Here is an 18,086-nt window from a genome sequence, read left to right as displayed (position 1 = left end):
CAAAGTGGAACTTATCTGTAACTCTGCTCTTCTTTAGGACGAGGGAATGGGACTTGGTTGGCTTAAAGCTCAATCTTGCCCATGAGAAATGCTTTTCAAGGTCTCAGGATCCACCTGCAGTCTGTAAATAAGTTGTTGTAATTGTGAGGTCATCCATGAAGGCTCTTATAGGGGGTTGCCACATACCAGAATTGGTCTGGGGTCCTCTGCATTCTACCTCCACTGCTTTCACTACCATATTCATGGTCAGGGTGAACAGCATGGCTGAAATTGTACAACCAGTGATGATGCCCTTTCCTAACTGATACCAATCTGATGTTGTAGTAGTAGTTCCAGAGGTGACCCTCATCCAAAAATGATGGTCTAATGCCAATTCCACCAGCTTATGTGGTATAGACCCATACACGTTAGTAAGGTCCAACCACACTACAGCTAGGTCTCCTTTCCCCTCCAGTGCATCTCTGATGAGAGGTGTTATCACACTGGTATATTCTAGGCAGCCTGGCATGCCTGGAATGACACCTTTTTGAACAGATGTATCAATTATAGTTGTTACTGAGGAAGAAGTTTGTCAAGTGATGGTAGAGGACGCTGAAGAATATTTTTCCTTCGACACTAAGGAGTGAGAGATCTGAATTGCTCAATCTGTTCTGAGTATTCCTCTTTTGGAATCCATACTCCCTCTGCATATCTCCACTGTTTTGCGATGCTACCCCTGCACCAAATGATACTCAGAATTTTCCACAGTCTGAGTAATTCTGGGCAGTGCATGTACACTTTATAAGGTACTCGTCTAAATCTTGGAGCTCTGGTAGCCCTAATTACCTCCTTCATTTCCTTCCAGCTAGGTTCCTTCATATCAAACTCCACCTCAAGACCTGATAAATCTGTGAGTGCCCTGTGCTGTCCAAGCTCCTCTTTTCTCACCTGAGGCCTCATGTATAAACGGTGCATATGCCTATTTCCACGCTCAGATCGCGATGTATAAACACTAAATTTGGCGTAACGCCAAGCACATTTTCACGCCATCTCAATCCCTGGCGTATGCAAGTTCTCCACTCGGTTTTGCAAACTGGCGGCACCAAGCATAAAAGAAGTGCTACTGTTCTTGTGTGGTTTCCCTTTCTTTTTTAGATCCACATCCCTGACGCGGCTTTATCAAATACACTGAAATTAACCGCATATTATTTATTAGTTCAAGGCATCTGATTGTAATTAACCTGTAACAATATACTGGTCCACAGAATGGCAAAGCTATTCCAAATACAATAGCTGCTTTAGCGTTACTCCCAGTGCATTACTCGGAGTATTTATCCCACTGTATTTGAGTGTGGAACCACAGCTCTGCAGCAGCTGATCGGATTATCGGTATACAGCATCAAACACACACTGCGTCAGCCATGTGCAAAGACTATTTGAAGTTCTCCCATACAGCCCATACAGCAGACACTTCAGAGACCTACCTCCTGGGACCTCGCACTTCAGAAACAGTTTCATCCCAAGAGCTCTAAATGCACTCAATCAGTCAATCAAGTGCTCCTGGTAGAACTGTTTGTACTTATAAGTACAATCACCTCACTGTAAGCATTACAATTTTAATATTGCACAACCTGAGCCACTTTATAAAGTGTGTATTTAGAAATGATGACAACTGACTTCTAAGTCGATTTAGATTTCAAAGCGCTATCTTCTTGGGGCTCTTGATATCATTTTTAAGATGAAATGCAGTAATGCATGTTTATTACATTATACAGATAAAATTTTAACATCATTTAAATAATCTATATTGTTAATAATTAAACATGTGAGGACACAGTGTCGCAGTGCTAACAACGAGCTGGCGCCACGTTCAGGGATTGTTCCTGACTCGCGCTGTATGCTTGCAGGGGCAGGAGTGACGCTGGATGGATAGATGGATAGAATAAATAAACATGTACTATGAAGATATTTCAGTGTTCACTGTAAATGTTTTGAAGAATCCATGTTGTCAGCTTACAGTTGGCTTTACATCTATTACAGAGCTGATTGTGTGGCGATTAGTTACTTGGAGAAAGAAAAGAAAGGACAGGAATTGGGGGTTAGTACATTTGAAAGAGACAGTACTGCTGCAATAAATTATTTCATCGAAGGTGGCGCACGGCACAGCATCCATCTTGCGGGAGGCAGGAACAATCTTTGCACAGGGTGCTAGCTCGTCTCTATCACTGCGCCACCGTGTTCTCATGTTTAATACATGCTTCAATGCCTATCATCATGAAAATGATATCAAGTGATACATCTTAGTATTTAAATTATTCAGAGAGCTGTAATATCACAAATGTAATGTATTCTGTGTCCTGTCGGAGGAACAGAAAGCCTGTTTAAGAAGCACGTAATGATTCATACACATGGAGCACATAGAAGTACACAGAGAAAACAAAGTGTTTAATGTGCTACTTTAGTTACGATTGTATTTGAGAAACTAGTAAATTTTAAGATATTTATGACGTTCTACTTTAATGACAAAATAAAGTATATGATTAAAGTAGAAATTTCGAGATTAAAGTTGACATTTCGAGTTTTTTCCTCTACCTTGTCCCTGTTTTTTTTCTTTTCTCTGTACCCTAATAAGCTTCTATATGACACTGAGACAGTGGTATACGACTCACCTTTTAATGGCAACTTTGATATCTGACCACTTCTTTTTTATTTTGGGCACTGTGCGACTGTAACTTTCGAGTTTCTCCGACACTCTGTGTCACTCGATCAACTTCCTTTTGTTGTTTACACCACTGCTTAAACCAGCAAAAAGTACGTTTTTCAGTGCCTCCACTTGGAATTTGCTGTAATTGTTCTATTTTCTAATGCTATTGCCATTGTCTTTTCACAGAATGCTGAACTTATGGGCTATTTATATTGATTTGCATATTCAAAGACGTGTAATTCAGGGTGGAGATCGGGTGGGACAGCAGGCACGTGCACATGGGTTAGTTTTCACACTGAACGAGGTTTATGTAGCGGAAGAACGTGGAAGTTGGCATACTCACAGATTTATGTATCTGGATTTTTTTGTACGTACACACAAGCCATGTTTTAGTGTGAATTCTACGCACGGTGTTATGCATGAGGCCCCTGGTCATTCTGAGTTTGGTGGAGGAAGTCATCCAGCTCATCTTTGGTATACCTGAGTATACCATTACGTTTCCTACTAAGCAGTTCTCTAGTGATCCCAAAAAAGAATTGGCGATAGAAGCTACATGCTTTCTATCTATCTATCTCTCGCTGTCTCTCTGCCTCGACTCCTGTGCCACTCTGCCCTGCATAGGGACATAAGTCTCTTCCTAAGAATTTGCTGGAGCTCAGCCAATGGGGTCTTCTCTACCTCTTATACTCTCTTATATTGCTGTGTCAGGATCCTAAACTCCTGTCATAACTGATGGATCTTCATTGCTCTGCCACTCATTGTGTAAGGAACTGGGGTGTTTTCTACCTCTGGTCCAAACCTCTGCAGAGCACAGCTGACAGTAATTGCTGACATTGCCTGCAGCAAATTATCAACATCTACTTTTATGGTAGCTATGATGATTTCTGCCACATCTTTGTCGAACTGGAGCCACTCATTCTGCTTGCTGGCGGGAGCTCACTTAACCTGCAGGTCTTTCTTTGTAAAGCATGGAAAAGGAGGTTCTGGGCTCTGTGGAGTGACTCTGGGCTGGGCTCCAAATACACTAATATGCACAGTATGTCTTTGGTACATGTGAGGAGAACAGTTAGCCATATACGAGGTAGAATCTAAAGGGGCATGACACCAAATATTGAAAAAATCCCTAAAAATTACTACATTGTCAATTTTTGAGACAGGAATGTTCTTGGATATTGATCTGTATTTTGAGCTTTGCAGATGTATAGAAATACAGTGTTTCCTTGTCATCTAGAACAAAAATAGCTGCATATTTTGTATTCCTCTCCATTGTACATGGCCATGACCAAATGTTTAGAGAATGTCACAAGTACTGGTTTTCACAAAGTTTGCTGCTTCATTGTTTTTAGGTCTTTTTGTCAGATGTTTCTATGGTACAGTGATGACTTTTGAATATTTTGTTTTGCTATCTTGTAAAATTTGTAAACTTGTTTGTCTGCATTTTATTTTCTAATAATCCTTAATTTAGATATTTCTTTTATGATTAATTATAAGTTAAAATATTTCTATCCCTTAATCCCTTACACTTATATTTCACTTAGCCCCTGTCATAGTCCACAGTATGCCTAATTATGTACCTTCATTCTTTAATTGTTTTTCTCATTGGGAAAAATTTGCTTCTAAATTTGCAGCTCAGTTTCTGTTATTGCAAAAGGTTTGGGGAAAACCAGTACTGTATATTCATCTTAGTGTTAACATATACCCTTGCTTACCTCTCTTGAGACAAAGCCACGACTGCCCATGAGCGTCAGTACGCCAGTTGCTAGCATTCAGTGAACAACCCGCATGCTACACTTGTTTACCTCTCTCGAGACAAAGCCAAGACTGCCCATGAGCCTCAGTATGCCAGTTGCTATCATTCAGTGAACAACCCGCGCTATAACTCTTATGTACATTTTCACGTGATTTTGTGTTTTTTTGCGTAAATTTGAATTGATTATTGAAAAGTATGAAGGTGGCATGCGTATCTGGGACTTGGCTGCTGCATACTGTATGCCGAGAGCGACGGTATCTATTGTGAAAAACAAAGACGTTACTAAAAAGTAAAGTGAGGTTAAATTTTCATTTATTTCATCTGATTGCTTTTGTATTTATGTATTTTAGTATTAAGCAGTGTTTAAATTATTTTATACAACCCCATCAATGTATAATGTGCCAATAACAATAGGATTTTTTTTTCATGGGAATGGATTAATCATTTTTCCTTTATTTCTTATGGGAAAAATGTGTTTGGTATATGTCCTGTTTGGTATAAGTCAAAGAATCTGGAACAGATTAAGGATATATACCGAGGTACCACTGTGTGTGTGTATATATATATATATATATATATATATATATATACAGTGGAACCTCGAGATACGAGTTTAATTCGTTCCAGCACTGAGTTTGTATAGCGAATTTCTCTCTCCTTATCTCTCTCGCTCGCGCGCACGTGTGCCCCTCTCTCTCTCTCTCTCTCTCTCTCTCTCTCTCCCCGCTTGAGGGCAATCGTCTCCTTTTCTCCGTCTGCATGTCCGCGATATTTTTGGATACGCTTATACAACGAACTGCTACAGCGAAACAATGAAATCACAAGCGCACAAACACGTAGATCCTCACACTACGGGAGAACAAGGAACACTGAGTGAGCTGACGGGCTGGCAGCGTCAGCTTGGGTGAATTCCCGAGTCGAGGCGGATCGGGAAACACATCACGCATAACCACAGCCTGGCTCGTGGCTCGTTACGCGAGCCAATGCTTGTATTTAGATCTGAATTTTTCGCTCATACTTTCCTCTTATCTTCAATTTCTCGTATACAGAGGTGATCGTATCTAGAGGTTCCACTGTATGTATGTGTATATATATATATATATATATATATCTAAAGGAAAAGCCCTCACTCACTCACTGACTCACTCACTGACTCACTCACTGACTCATCACTAATTCTCCAACTTCCCGTGTGGGTGGAAGGCTGAAATTTGGCAGGTTGATTCCTTACAGCTTCCTTACAAAAGTTGGGCAGGTTTTATATCGAAATTCTACGCGTAATGGTCATAACTGGAAGCAGTTTTTCTCCATTTACTGTAATGGAGATGAGCTTCAACGCCGTGGGGGTGGAGTTTCGTGTGACATCATCACGCCTCCCACGTAATCACGCAGTACATAGAAAACCAGGAAGACCTCAAAAGCGCTCAAGAAAACATGCATTATATAATTGAGAAGGCAGCGAAACAATAAGAAGCGAGCGAGTGGCATATACTACCATATTCATGAGTTCTGCTACTTCGGAAACAAAGCACGATGTAAACCTACACTTTAAATTAAGTTCATAGACAGGCTGCCGCTGGCGTTTGTAATTTAGTGCCTGCCCATATAAGGCCGTCCGTCAGCGCAATCCAATAGCAAACTGCCACGGGTAAATATTCACGGGTGAAGGACTGTGCTTATGGAGAGGAAGATGAGATGGTCAGGGTAGTGTTTGACACAAACTCAGCGAAACTGCGAGAGAAAGTTTTAAGTGCCAGGACTAAGGTAACATTAAATACAGCCATGGACATAGCAGGAGATGGCACCAGCACAGCTGGGAACCTTCGATGCATGTACACCGAGTGGCTCACGTGAACTGACGCAGTGCACAGATAAAGGCAACAGTTCCAAAGAGTGCTGAACAAAACCCGAATTACACAATTGAAAAGGCAGCAAAAAATATGAAGCGTCTCATACATACAAGCATATTCATAAATCCAACTACTGCGGAAATAAAGCACACGTTGGAAAAAGTCAATGTCCCGCTAAAGGAAGACAGTGTAAAAAAAACCCGTCCATGCAGTGTGTCAGGTCTCAGATAAAGAAGAAGACGAGCTGTTTATTGATGCAGTAAGAAACGAATCGATGAATGAAACCTGTCATCTTTACAACGATTGACAAACACGGAATGTAACTTGAACACAACACATCCTACAAATACAAACCTGATTGAAAGAAATAATGATAATCAAATCCTTGATGACCGCAACACTCAGTAACACTCACAAAACAAATACTGTATATTGACAGTCATGTTACGTTATTTTTAAAATGTTCCCTATTCTTTTCTACCTTTTTAACACACTACTTCTCGCTGCGATGGTATATATATATATATATATATATATATATATATATATATATATATATATATATATATATATATATATATATATATATAACCCGATCTACATACTCGAATAATGGATACTTTATTCACCATCAATGATTGTTTTGGTAAAGCCATACTCAGTGTATTCATTAGATGAACGGTAAAAAAGTAAGGGCGAGGGGAGGATGAATAATTGAGGCATGCAGGCTGTAGTGCTTGGCCAACTCTATCTGAATTGCGCGATCACATTTGAAAAACATATCTTTTCAAGTTCTATTTAGTCCATATGTGTCAAACTCAAGGGCGCGGGCCACATCCGCCCGGCATGTAATTATATCCGCCCGAGATCATTTTATATACTGTATTATTGTTATTAAAGCCCGGTATATGAAGCGCTGGTAACACAATAAACTACAGATCCCATAATGCAGCGCTTCAGCTGCCTTGCATCAGGGTAACCTGAATGCAATTCAGAAGATACAGAAAACAGCATAATTAAATAAGAATCTGACACTTCAGCGGACGTTTTAACCCATGCACAATCACAAAGTGATTTCAAGTGAAGCTGCTTTTATGGGAGACACAAATGCACCAGTTCACCTTGCCCCACTTTCCCTGTTGCCAAGTACTGTTAAACCAAGTCGTCACTACGGTGTTCCCAAATACGCACTTTGCTGATAAACTGAGCGCACTGCGCACTGAGTTTGCACGGCGCTTTGGTGACTTTGATGAACAAAAAAAGTCCGTCTACATGCGGCTCGAACCTTGTGCATGTTTGGTAGCACATATCTGTGTGAGAAGCTCTTCTCAGTGATAAAGACTAACAAAATAGCACACAGGAGTCGCCTCACTGATGAGCACCTGCAATCCATCCTGAGAATCTCCACAACACAGAACCTCACACCAAACAGAAACGAACTTGTGGCCAAAAAAAGATGCCAGGCGTCCAGCTCTAAAATGACATATGAGCAAAGACAACTGAATGATTTGATTTGTTATTGCACGTAAGAGCGGAGTCAACCGTTTTAACAAACAGCGTATTGCACTGATACGAAATAGCTGTGTGTGTATATATGTAGATATGTATGTATATGTATATATATGTTTATATATGTGTGTGTGTATATATGTATATATATATATATGTATATAGGTGTATATGTATAGATATGTATATATATATATATATGTTTATGTGTGTGTGTGTAAATATATATATATATGACAACAACACTCATCACTCACAACAGTGACAAAACAATTACATTGACAATCAGGTTACGTTATTTTCAAAATGTTTCCTTTTCTTTTCATTGCTTCTTTAACACACTACTTCTCCTAAGGCTGGTATTTTACTAGTATATATATATATATATATATATATATATATATATATATTGTGAGCTGGAGGGCTAATAGCACCCCAAGAAGATACAGACGCCCCTGGGAAAACCACAACCCCTGAAACACAGACTACCCTCACATTGCTCCTTACTTCCTCACTTGCGCTATAACGCGTAATACAAGCCTTGCGCGATACTCCGCTAACTTAAAAGCCGTGTGCAGCGCCTGTCAGTTTTGGAATTGATTGTTTGCTTTTATCTCTCTCTCTCTCTCTCTCTCTGACATTCTTTGCTTCTAGCGGAACTGTCATCTGACTTGTCATGGAGCACGTTTAAGATTTTGAAAAAGAAACAAATGTTTGTTTGCAGTGTTTGAATAAAATTCCTGTTTTCTACAACCATCTATGTCTCTGTGCAAATCTGTGACCCAAGCGTGACAAGTGGTACCAGGAGTGGTTGCACAGATGGATACCGGCGAAGACTTATTTCAAATGGCTAAAAAAGTCATGCACTTAAAGACTGGAAACTAAACATGGATGACCCAATCCGTGCGCAAATTCAAGATTTGATACATAAAGTGCACTGCTGGTTTGAAGGAGACACGATGGAAAAAGTTGTCATGAATATACTACTGACCGGGATACCTGCAGTTCTTCGAGATGAATTTCTGCGTCATGATATTAAATCATTAACGATTATGTCCAGATGATTGGAGGGTTCACAGTCCGCTTGGAGAAAGACCGGTGGATTTGGTGCTGCTTCGCAACCTGTACACGAACGTCCAGGACATACTCCTCACTTCGATCGACAGCTACAACATCGACAAGCTGCAGGACCAGAAAGTTGAATGTGGTCAGGTAGGACCCCGGGGAATCCAGTCGTAGAAGAGATACCTATCTCTGAGGAAATGGCAACAGCGGGCCGAGGAAACCGTGGATGTCACAGAGGATATTTCAGAAGCGGAGCCGACTGTAGATGTTTCCGGTGTGATCAACTTGGCCATTTGGCAAGAGAATGTAGGCGTGAAAACCCCACACTTTATAGAAAAGGACGGTTGCCTTTTCAGAGTGATCTCAGATCATTTAAAGGGGGAATTTATTCAACAATTGGTTGTACCTGAAGCACATAGGGAAACTGTTTTGCATCTGGCACATTCTCACATCTTGGGAGGGCACCTCAGTGCTGACAAAACCAGAGAGCGGTTATCAAAACGATTTTATTGGCTTAATATGGGATAAGATGTTAAACGGTTTTGACCTTGTCCTGACTGCCAGATCGTCTCCGCTTATAAGCCTCCTCGGGCTCCCCTTTGTCCTATGCCCATTTTAGAAGTTCCCTTTCAGCGGGGGGGATTAGATATCGTAAGCCCTTTACCTAAGACTAAGAATGGGTACCAATATTTGCTGGTGTTGGTTGACTATGCAACACGATATCCAGAAGTGATTGCCCTAAAAAAGGCCAACTTCTCGGCTGTAGCCAAAGCTCTGTGTGATACTTACTCGTATTGGTATTCCTAGAGAAATCTTAACTGATCAAGGCACACCTTTTACTTCTCGCATGATGAGACAATTGTGTGACAGCTTTGCTATTAAGAAATTGAGTACCACTGTTTACCATCCACAAACGAATGGTTTGACCGAGCGATTTAACAAAACTTCCTCTATTGCTGTGGAGCATCAACAATGAGAACAGGAAACTCAGAAACGTCTTTACGATAGGCGCAGTAAGCTCCGTGAATTCAAACATGGTGATCGCGTTTTGGTACTGGTTTCGTCCGACCCACACAAATTCTTAGCTAAATGGCAGGGCCTCGCCATTATTGAGGAGCATATGAGTCCGGTAAATTACAAGGTTAGAATACCAGGCCTGCGCAAACCATTCCAGATTTTACACATTAACCTCTTGAAGGAATGGCACGACCGGCAAGAGGTTAAAACTTCCTTGGCTGCTGTTTCTCAGACCGATGTTACCATTGGTAACGATCTTACTGACACGCAAAAGACAGAACTGTTATCTTTGATAGAATGGAACACTGATGTCTTTTCAGATTTACCAGGCAAGACTAACATTACAAAACATAAAATCATTACTGAACCTGATGTTCGCGTACAGATGCAGCCGTTCCGGATACCAGAAGGTTATTTTTTAACAAGGGGGCAATTACTTTTTCACACAGGGCCATGTAGGTTTGGATTTTTTTTTCTCCCTAAATAATAAAAACCATCATTTAAAAACTGCATTTTGTGTTTACTTGTGTTATATTTGACTAATGGTTAAATGTGTTTGATGATCAGAAACATTTTGTGTGACAAACATGCAAAAGAATAAGAAATCAGGAAGGGGGCAAATAGTTTTTCACACCACTGTATATATATATATATATATATATATATATATATATATATATACACTGTGTGCACAATTATTAGGCAAGTGAGTATTTTGACCATATCATCATTTTTATGCGTATATTCCAACTCCAAGCTGTATTAACTTGAATGCTTATTGGATTTAAGCACGTCAGGTGATGTGTATTTGTGTAATGAGGGAGGGTGTGGCCTAAGGAGATCAACACTCTATATCAAGGTGTGCAGAATTATTAGGCAGCTAGTTTTCCTCGGCAAAATGGGCCAAAAAGAGATTTAACTGACTCTGAAAAGTCAAAAATTGTAAAAAGTCTTTCAGAGGGATGCAGCACTTTTGGAATTGCTAAGATATTGGTGTGTGATCACAGAACCATCAAACATTTTGTTGCAAATAGTCAACAGGGTCGCAAGAAACGTGTTGAGAACAAAAGATGCAAATTAGCTGCCAAAGATTTGAGAAGAATCAACCGTGAAGCTACCAGGAACCCATTATCCTCCAGTACTTTCATATTCCAGAGCTGCAACCTACCTGGAGTGCCCAGAAGTACAAGGTGTTCAGTGCTCAAAGACATGGCCAAGGTAAGGAGGGCTGAAACCCAACCACCACTGAACAAGAAACATAAGTTGAAACGTCAAAACTGGGCCAAGAAATATCTGAAGACAGATTTTTTCAAAGGTTTTATGGACCGATGAGATGAGAGTGACTCTTGATGGACCAGATGGATGGACCTGTGGATCAGTAATGGGCACAGAGCTCCACTCCAACGTGGAGGTGGGGTACTGGTATGAGCTGGTATTTTTAAAGATGAGCTAGTTGGACCTTTTGCATTGAAGATGAACTCAAAATCAACTCCCAAACCTACTGCCAGTTTTTCGAAGACACTTTCTTCAAACAGTGATACAGGAAAAAGACCATGATTTTTATGCAGGCCAATGCTCCATCACTTGCATCGAAGTTCTCCACTGCGTGGCCAGCCAGTAAAGGCCTTAAAGATGAAGAAATAATGACATGGCCCCCCTTCCTCATCTGACCTAAACCCTATCGAGAACTTGTGGGCACTTCTTAAACGCTAGATTTACGGGGGAGAAAAACAATACACCTCTCTGAAGAGTGTCTGGGAGGCTGTAGTCACTGCTCCACAAAAAGCTGATCGTCAACAGATCAAGAAACTGACAGACTACATGAATGGAAAGGCTTATGACTGTTATTGGAAAGAAGGGTGGCTATATTGGTCATTGATTGATTGATTTATTTTTTGAAATGTCAGAGATGTTTATTTGTAAATTTTGAGGTGTTTGTTTATTATTCTCACTATAACAGATGAAAATAAACAAGTGAGATGGGAAAATTTTCATTTTTCCTTTAGTTGCATAATAAATCTGCACACTAATAGTTGCCTAATAATTGTGCGCACATATGTATTCCTCTGATGATGTTCACACATTTCCGTTGTGAAACATTCAGGTTTCAGGTTTATTAACATTTTGGATTGACTGATAGCACTGTGCTTCTTCCATATTAAAATTAATCCTCAAAAATACAACTTGCCTAATAATTGTGCACACAGTGTATATACAGGTGCTGGTCATAAAATTAGAATATCATGACAAAGTTGATTTATTTCAGTGATTCCATTCAAAAAGTGAAACTTGTATATTAGATTCATTCATTACACACAGACTGATGTATTTCAAATGTTTATTTCTTTTAATTTTGATGATTATAACTGGCAACTAATGAAAGTCCCAAATTCAGTATCTCTGAAAATTAGAATATCAATTAAGAACAATGCAAAAAAAGGATTTTTAGAAATGTTGGCCAACTGAAAGTTATGAACATGAAAAGTATGAGCATGTACAGCACTCAATATTTAGTTGGGGTTCCTTTGGCCTGGATTACTGCAGCAATGCGGCGTGGCATGGAGTCGATCAGTCTGTGGCACTGCTCAGGTGTTATGAGAGCCCATGTTGCTCTGATAGTGGCCTTCAGCTCTTCTGAATTGTTGGGTCTGGTGTATATATTACTTAAGTAGACCTTAAAAAACCTGTGAAGAAAAAAATTTCACACAACTATTGTTATGAACATGATTATCGACTTCAGTGTTCTGATACTAGATAAGAAAACAGTCTAGATTTAACTCTGATATCTTAATTGGAAAGACATAATATCGGCTTAAACAGTGACTAAAACAGTAATCTTAAAGCCGGAAAGAAATGTTGAGAAGCATATTAAATCTTATCTTGAATCAACCAAAATTACACATGAAGTTTATCCACCCTTGGATAATTATGTCATTTGTGCAATTACCTTTGTACACTCACTTTGTTAGCAACATATGCAATGTATGTATGGGTCATTCTGGGTAAGGTTTCCAAGGCAACCACTAACACAGAACTGCACAAAAAGATGGCACCCACATGAAAACAAATGGCATCACAAAATAATACTAAATACATTTTCCAGTCTTGACAGAGGTCTTCCAGAACAAAATACTATAAATGGTCCCATCAGATTTCTTGGGTAAGTAAACCACTAACTCTGTGCGTACCTTTTAATTAAAAGGTTTCAGAATAATTATTTGTAAAAGGAAACCACTGAATATCATTAACATTTTTTTTCTGTTTGTTGGAGGGCAAAAACTACTTGGAATTTCTGTGTACATGGTAGTAATTATGATGATAAAAAAAATGTTGAAGTTTATCCTAAAACTTTAATTTGTTGCTTTTGGATTCCACGTCAATTGACTACTTTTTCTTGAATATTTTATAATATCTTCATTTTTATAGGGGAACTTAAATTTCTTTTGTATATTTATATATTTTATATGCTTTTTACTAAGTGTGGCCCCCGGCCGGGGCTGGAGCCCGGCCGGGACGCCCAGGAGGACGTGAGGAGGGCTTGTGCCTCCTCCAGACCGCGAGGGGGCGTCCGTCCTGGTTCTATTGGGAGCCACGGGTCGAGGGCATGGAAGCCCTACCCTGTAGGGGCCCGTGGCTACCGCCAGGCGGCGCCCGATGCCGGTTCATCCCGTGTGGCCCTCGGCTGGGGATGGAGCCCGGCCGGGACGCCTTAGAGGACCGGAGGAGGGCGTGTGCCTCCTCCAGACCGAGTGGGGGCGTTCGTACTGGTTAGACAGGGGGCCTCGGGTACAGGGCTTGGAAGCCCAGCCCTGTAGGGACCCGTGGCCACCGCCAGGCGGCGCCCAGTGCCTGTTTATTCCGGGAGCCCGGCACTTCCGCCACACCAGGAAGTGCCGGGGGAAGACGACTGGGGAGACACGGACGGCTTCCGGGTGCGCAGCGGCACTTCCGCCACACAGGGTGTGGCCACCGTTAAGTGCCGGGAAGCAGCTGGAGCCCATCCGGCTCCCCATAAAAGGGGCCGCCTCCCTCCAGTCAGCGGTGGAAGTCGGGAGGAAGCAGACGGAGCTGGAGAGAGGACAGGAGGCGGCCAGAGGAAAGGCACAGTGACTCTGGGCCCTGGACTTTTGGGGGATTCAGTGCCAGCAGCACTGGGGTTGTGTGAGTGCACGTGACTTTTGTACATAATAATAATTGTAAATAAACAGTGTGTTGGGCAAAATATGTCGTCCGTCTGTCTGTGCTGGGGCCAGCGTTCACATAAGATAGATTAAGAATTTGACCTGAAAACATTGCTTTTAGAAAAGGTGAATACTGAAGTATTGTTTTATGTGATAATTGTTTTACTTGGTGATGTGTATATATTTTAAAAGGCTTTTTTATAATCTGTGCAAAGCAGGGACTTCTAAACTATGACTTGGTATTTATGAGAAATAATCTCTATAATGAAAAATATTGAAATTCTATCTTTGGCAATTGAAATAATTCCTACACTACTTTCCACTGCAAGTTAGTATCACTCTTTCTTGGCTTTACCAACTGAGCATGGCTCACATTATTGTTCGGTTTGGTGGAGTAGTTATAAATACCTTGTAGAAAGATATTTAGAGTTAATAGTAAAAGTGCTTATTTGAGAAAGATTTTTTTAGCTTATTTTATCAGGCACTTTAGAACCTGTACAAGACGACTTTAGTGGTACATTTCTTCTTGTTGCTCATTGTATGAAATACACTTTTAAATCTTTCCATATTTTTCTTCAGCAATTTTCATATGTAGAACATCATCCCAGTTCATACCACTGAGTCTTTAGTTTGGAAGTTAGTCATTTTAAAATATAATTTACTTTTTGCCAATTTACTTGTCTCAAATACTCTTACTATAGTATAGTTGCTAGATCTTGATGATTCCTGCATATGTACAGTCTTATATCCACTTCGTCCAATTAAGGGGCATTATTTGATGTAACTCATAAATCTAGCTTGTTCTAAACTCAATGCCCCTTTAATATCTAGTTTAAAGAGTCCTCAGCTGGCCTATGCATATGTTTTCCCAGTACCTCTTTGACGCCTGGTTCAAATATAAGCCATGGATACATGTCCAATTAGCCCATTAAGTACCGCAAAACCGTTACCACTTTATTTTACATCATGATTTCAACCTTTTGATCCACCTGCATGCTACATACATCCTTGAACATGAAGTGCACAAATATATATGCAGAGTGGATTGTTGCCTTTTCATATTGAAGCAGCTGCTGTACAATTTGCACTTGCTGTATTTTTGCTGCTTCTTGAACGCATCTGTATGTTTCATTTGCACAACATTGCGTTTACTCCCCTAATCCATCACTGACTTATTTAGGAATGTGCTTGCCACCCCATCGTGGCAAAGGCACAGTGAATATTCACATAGACACTGATGATTGGTTCAACTTGATAAACCATTTGCAGTATATCTTGTTGGTCTAGGTTGCTTGTAGTAAACAGAGTGCTGTGATTATTTCATCCAGTGTCTGACAAACTTTCTTGTGTATGGATAGTCTCCTACATGAAAGAAGAGCCGAGAGCTATACTGAATCAAGATAATTACAAAATATCCTACGGATTATTTTTTTTTATCTGAGTGTTTCTCTGGGGTTAGAAAATGAAGAGGTGGTTGATGCTTTAGTGTGTTTGAACCTCTGACTACATTCTCTGTTTTTGTCTTTGACAAATTTGAGCAAAACACAACACTTTAAATCGATAATTTGATTTTTGATTGGTGACTGTAATTTGGCTGCATTCAAGTGAGTTTGAATGTATACATTTGTGTGCCCTTGGTCATGTGCAGAACTGTTTTCTGATTTGTGCCCAATGCTGCTTGTGTAGTGAAAGTCAAGGTCACTTGTACCTTTTGTGAATTTCACAGAGCTAATTTTTTCTGTTACAACCGCATGGACTTTTTCTTCTGGACTGGACAAAGCTTGTACCTAAGATGTTAATCATGGAAATGATTCATGTGTGCTTGATTTGTTTCATAATTAGTGTTAACAGTGTCCAAAGTTTATTTCTGTAAGGCATGTTTTGAATTTATTTGGTCATGTAATTCCCTTATGAACTTTCTTTTTTTGAGATTTAGATATCTTTAATGTTCTGGCTCTGGATTATGTAGATTTTACTGTTACACACATGTTGAACTCTTTTGTAGTTTGTTTCCTTAGGGTGGAATTATGCATGTGATCCTTTAGGAAAATATGCAGTGTCTATATCTGAAGCATGGGGCCTGGAGCAGGAATTAAACCAATATGTCATGTGCACACACTCCTATAAATACACCTATGTAAACAGCAATACCTCTACCAGACAAAATTTAAATAAGCCCCTGTATCAATACATTACATAATGCTAAGCTAATACTTAATATATAGATTTTTGTCTGTTTGTACTTGTACCTAGAATAAAGAAAAGCATATAATGGGTAATAATTATTTTTTAAAGAAGCAGATTCATTTTCAAGATCACACAATCCTATTTGAGAAAAAAAACAAATTAAACTAGTGCTTGGAGTAACAGGTAAAAAAGAAACCATTTTTTGTTGCATTCTTCCTGGTAAGTCTGTGTGTGTTATCATCCTTTTGCTATTGGAACTGCAGGAACAGTGAAAAAGAATGGTTAAAAATGAAAACGTTAGTTATATGAAGAGAGATATACATCAGGGAGGCAAGATGTGACAAGGAGCCATTTTACTGATATGTTTAGGTGTGACATTTCTATGAGTTCAATTATATGTAATTCATATTTTCCTTTCCTATTGACATACATTTTTATGTCATTGTGTTTGTAAAGTATACATAAAAGTTTGCAATTTATAAAATGATAGATAATAAGAGAAATCATTGTCAATTTCTTGGCTGTTCTGGGAAATATCAACATGCAAACAGTCTTTGCAGTTTTTCTCTTTGTACTACTTAGCTCATATGGATTTTGTGTGCAGGTCACACAATTCGATCTATCTTACTCAGCTGGGTCACTCTTTGGAATCTAGCCAGCCAATGCCCTAATAGCGCAGAGGTCATTTGGGTCAATTAAAATCAGATTGCAGCACTCAGTCCTGATCCCCGTTCCACACGTGCTGGTGCTGTGTTTAATAGAGTGTTATCTTTCTTCCAAATGTTCAGAAGATAAATTTTTTTTAAAATATGGTATTAAATTAGAATATTGATGTGGGATTTATTTCTAAAGTAGTATGTCTCGTCTTGAACTTCTGAAAACCAATAACCTTGTATGGGGTATTTATATTACACACTTGAACAGATTTCTGGGGGAAGTTTGCTCTCCTTGCTGTATATCTATTTCAAACTGTAGATAACATAGTATTTCACACATTTTAATATAGCTCAGGCAGCAGCATGGTTCTGCATTGTTGAGAACTGTTGCTTCACATTTCCACTACCCTGGGATTAAATCAGATGGTTTGCTATTGTCCAAATGGAGTCTGTATGCTCCCCCTACAGGTTTTCCTCTGGCATTCCCAAAGATGAATAGGCAAGCATAACTGGCCACTATATAGTGGCTCAGTATAAGAGGGCATTGTGATAGACAAAGGTGATTTCTAACTTGTTCCTATGCCTGCGAGCCTGAATTACGAGGGATATCCAGAAAAAAAGGTTACAACAGCTGTTAAAAATCGAAAAATGAATATATTTCAACCAAATTTACAGGGTATGTTCCAAAATATGTGTTTATTTCTCAACTTAATCGCCGTCAACTTCGATGCACTTCTTCAGCCTAGGCATCAGCTTTTTTATACCCTCGTCGAATACGCTCCGCTCCACCTCCGAAAGCCACTTCTCCACTGTCTCCGTCACCTCCTCATCATTGGAAAAACGTTTCTCACCCAAGAATTCTTTCAGTTTGGTGAAAAGGTGAAAATCTGAGGGCGCAAGGTCCGGGGAATAGGGTGGGTGGGTAACAACTTGATGACCGAACGAATCTCGCATCGGCGGTAGATGGAGCAAACGGCCTCAGCAGAGGTTGACAAACTTGCTTGCTGTGATGACATTTCACAACTGACTGACGCGGTCACGGGCTTATTTTGACCGTTAGAACCCCCCCAACACGCAAATTCCCTGCACCCTCCAGGGCACTTGTAACCTTTTTTTCTGGATATCCATCGTAGATGTAAAGGGTTTGAGAATATTATGTAGCTCAGTACACAGTTTGGAATTCAGAAT

General features: G+C 39.9%; 1 protein-coding gene across 1 annotated transcript in view; it reads left to right on the top strand.

Annotated features, from left to right (window-relative positions):
- Positions 1-18,086, top strand: part of scfd2 (sec1 family domain containing 2) — a 585,419-nt gene that overhangs the window by 134,442 nt on the left and 432,891 nt on the right. The window lies entirely within an intron of this gene.

Source organism: Polypterus senegalus, chromosome 4, assembly GCF_016835505.1.
Source record: "Polypterus senegalus isolate Bchr_013 chromosome 4, ASM1683550v1, whole genome shotgun sequence".
Classification (NCBI taxonomy): Eukaryota; Metazoa; Chordata; class Cladistia; order Polypteriformes; family Polypteridae; genus Polypterus; species Polypterus senegalus.
This window is presented reverse-complemented; position numbering and strand designations above follow the sequence as displayed.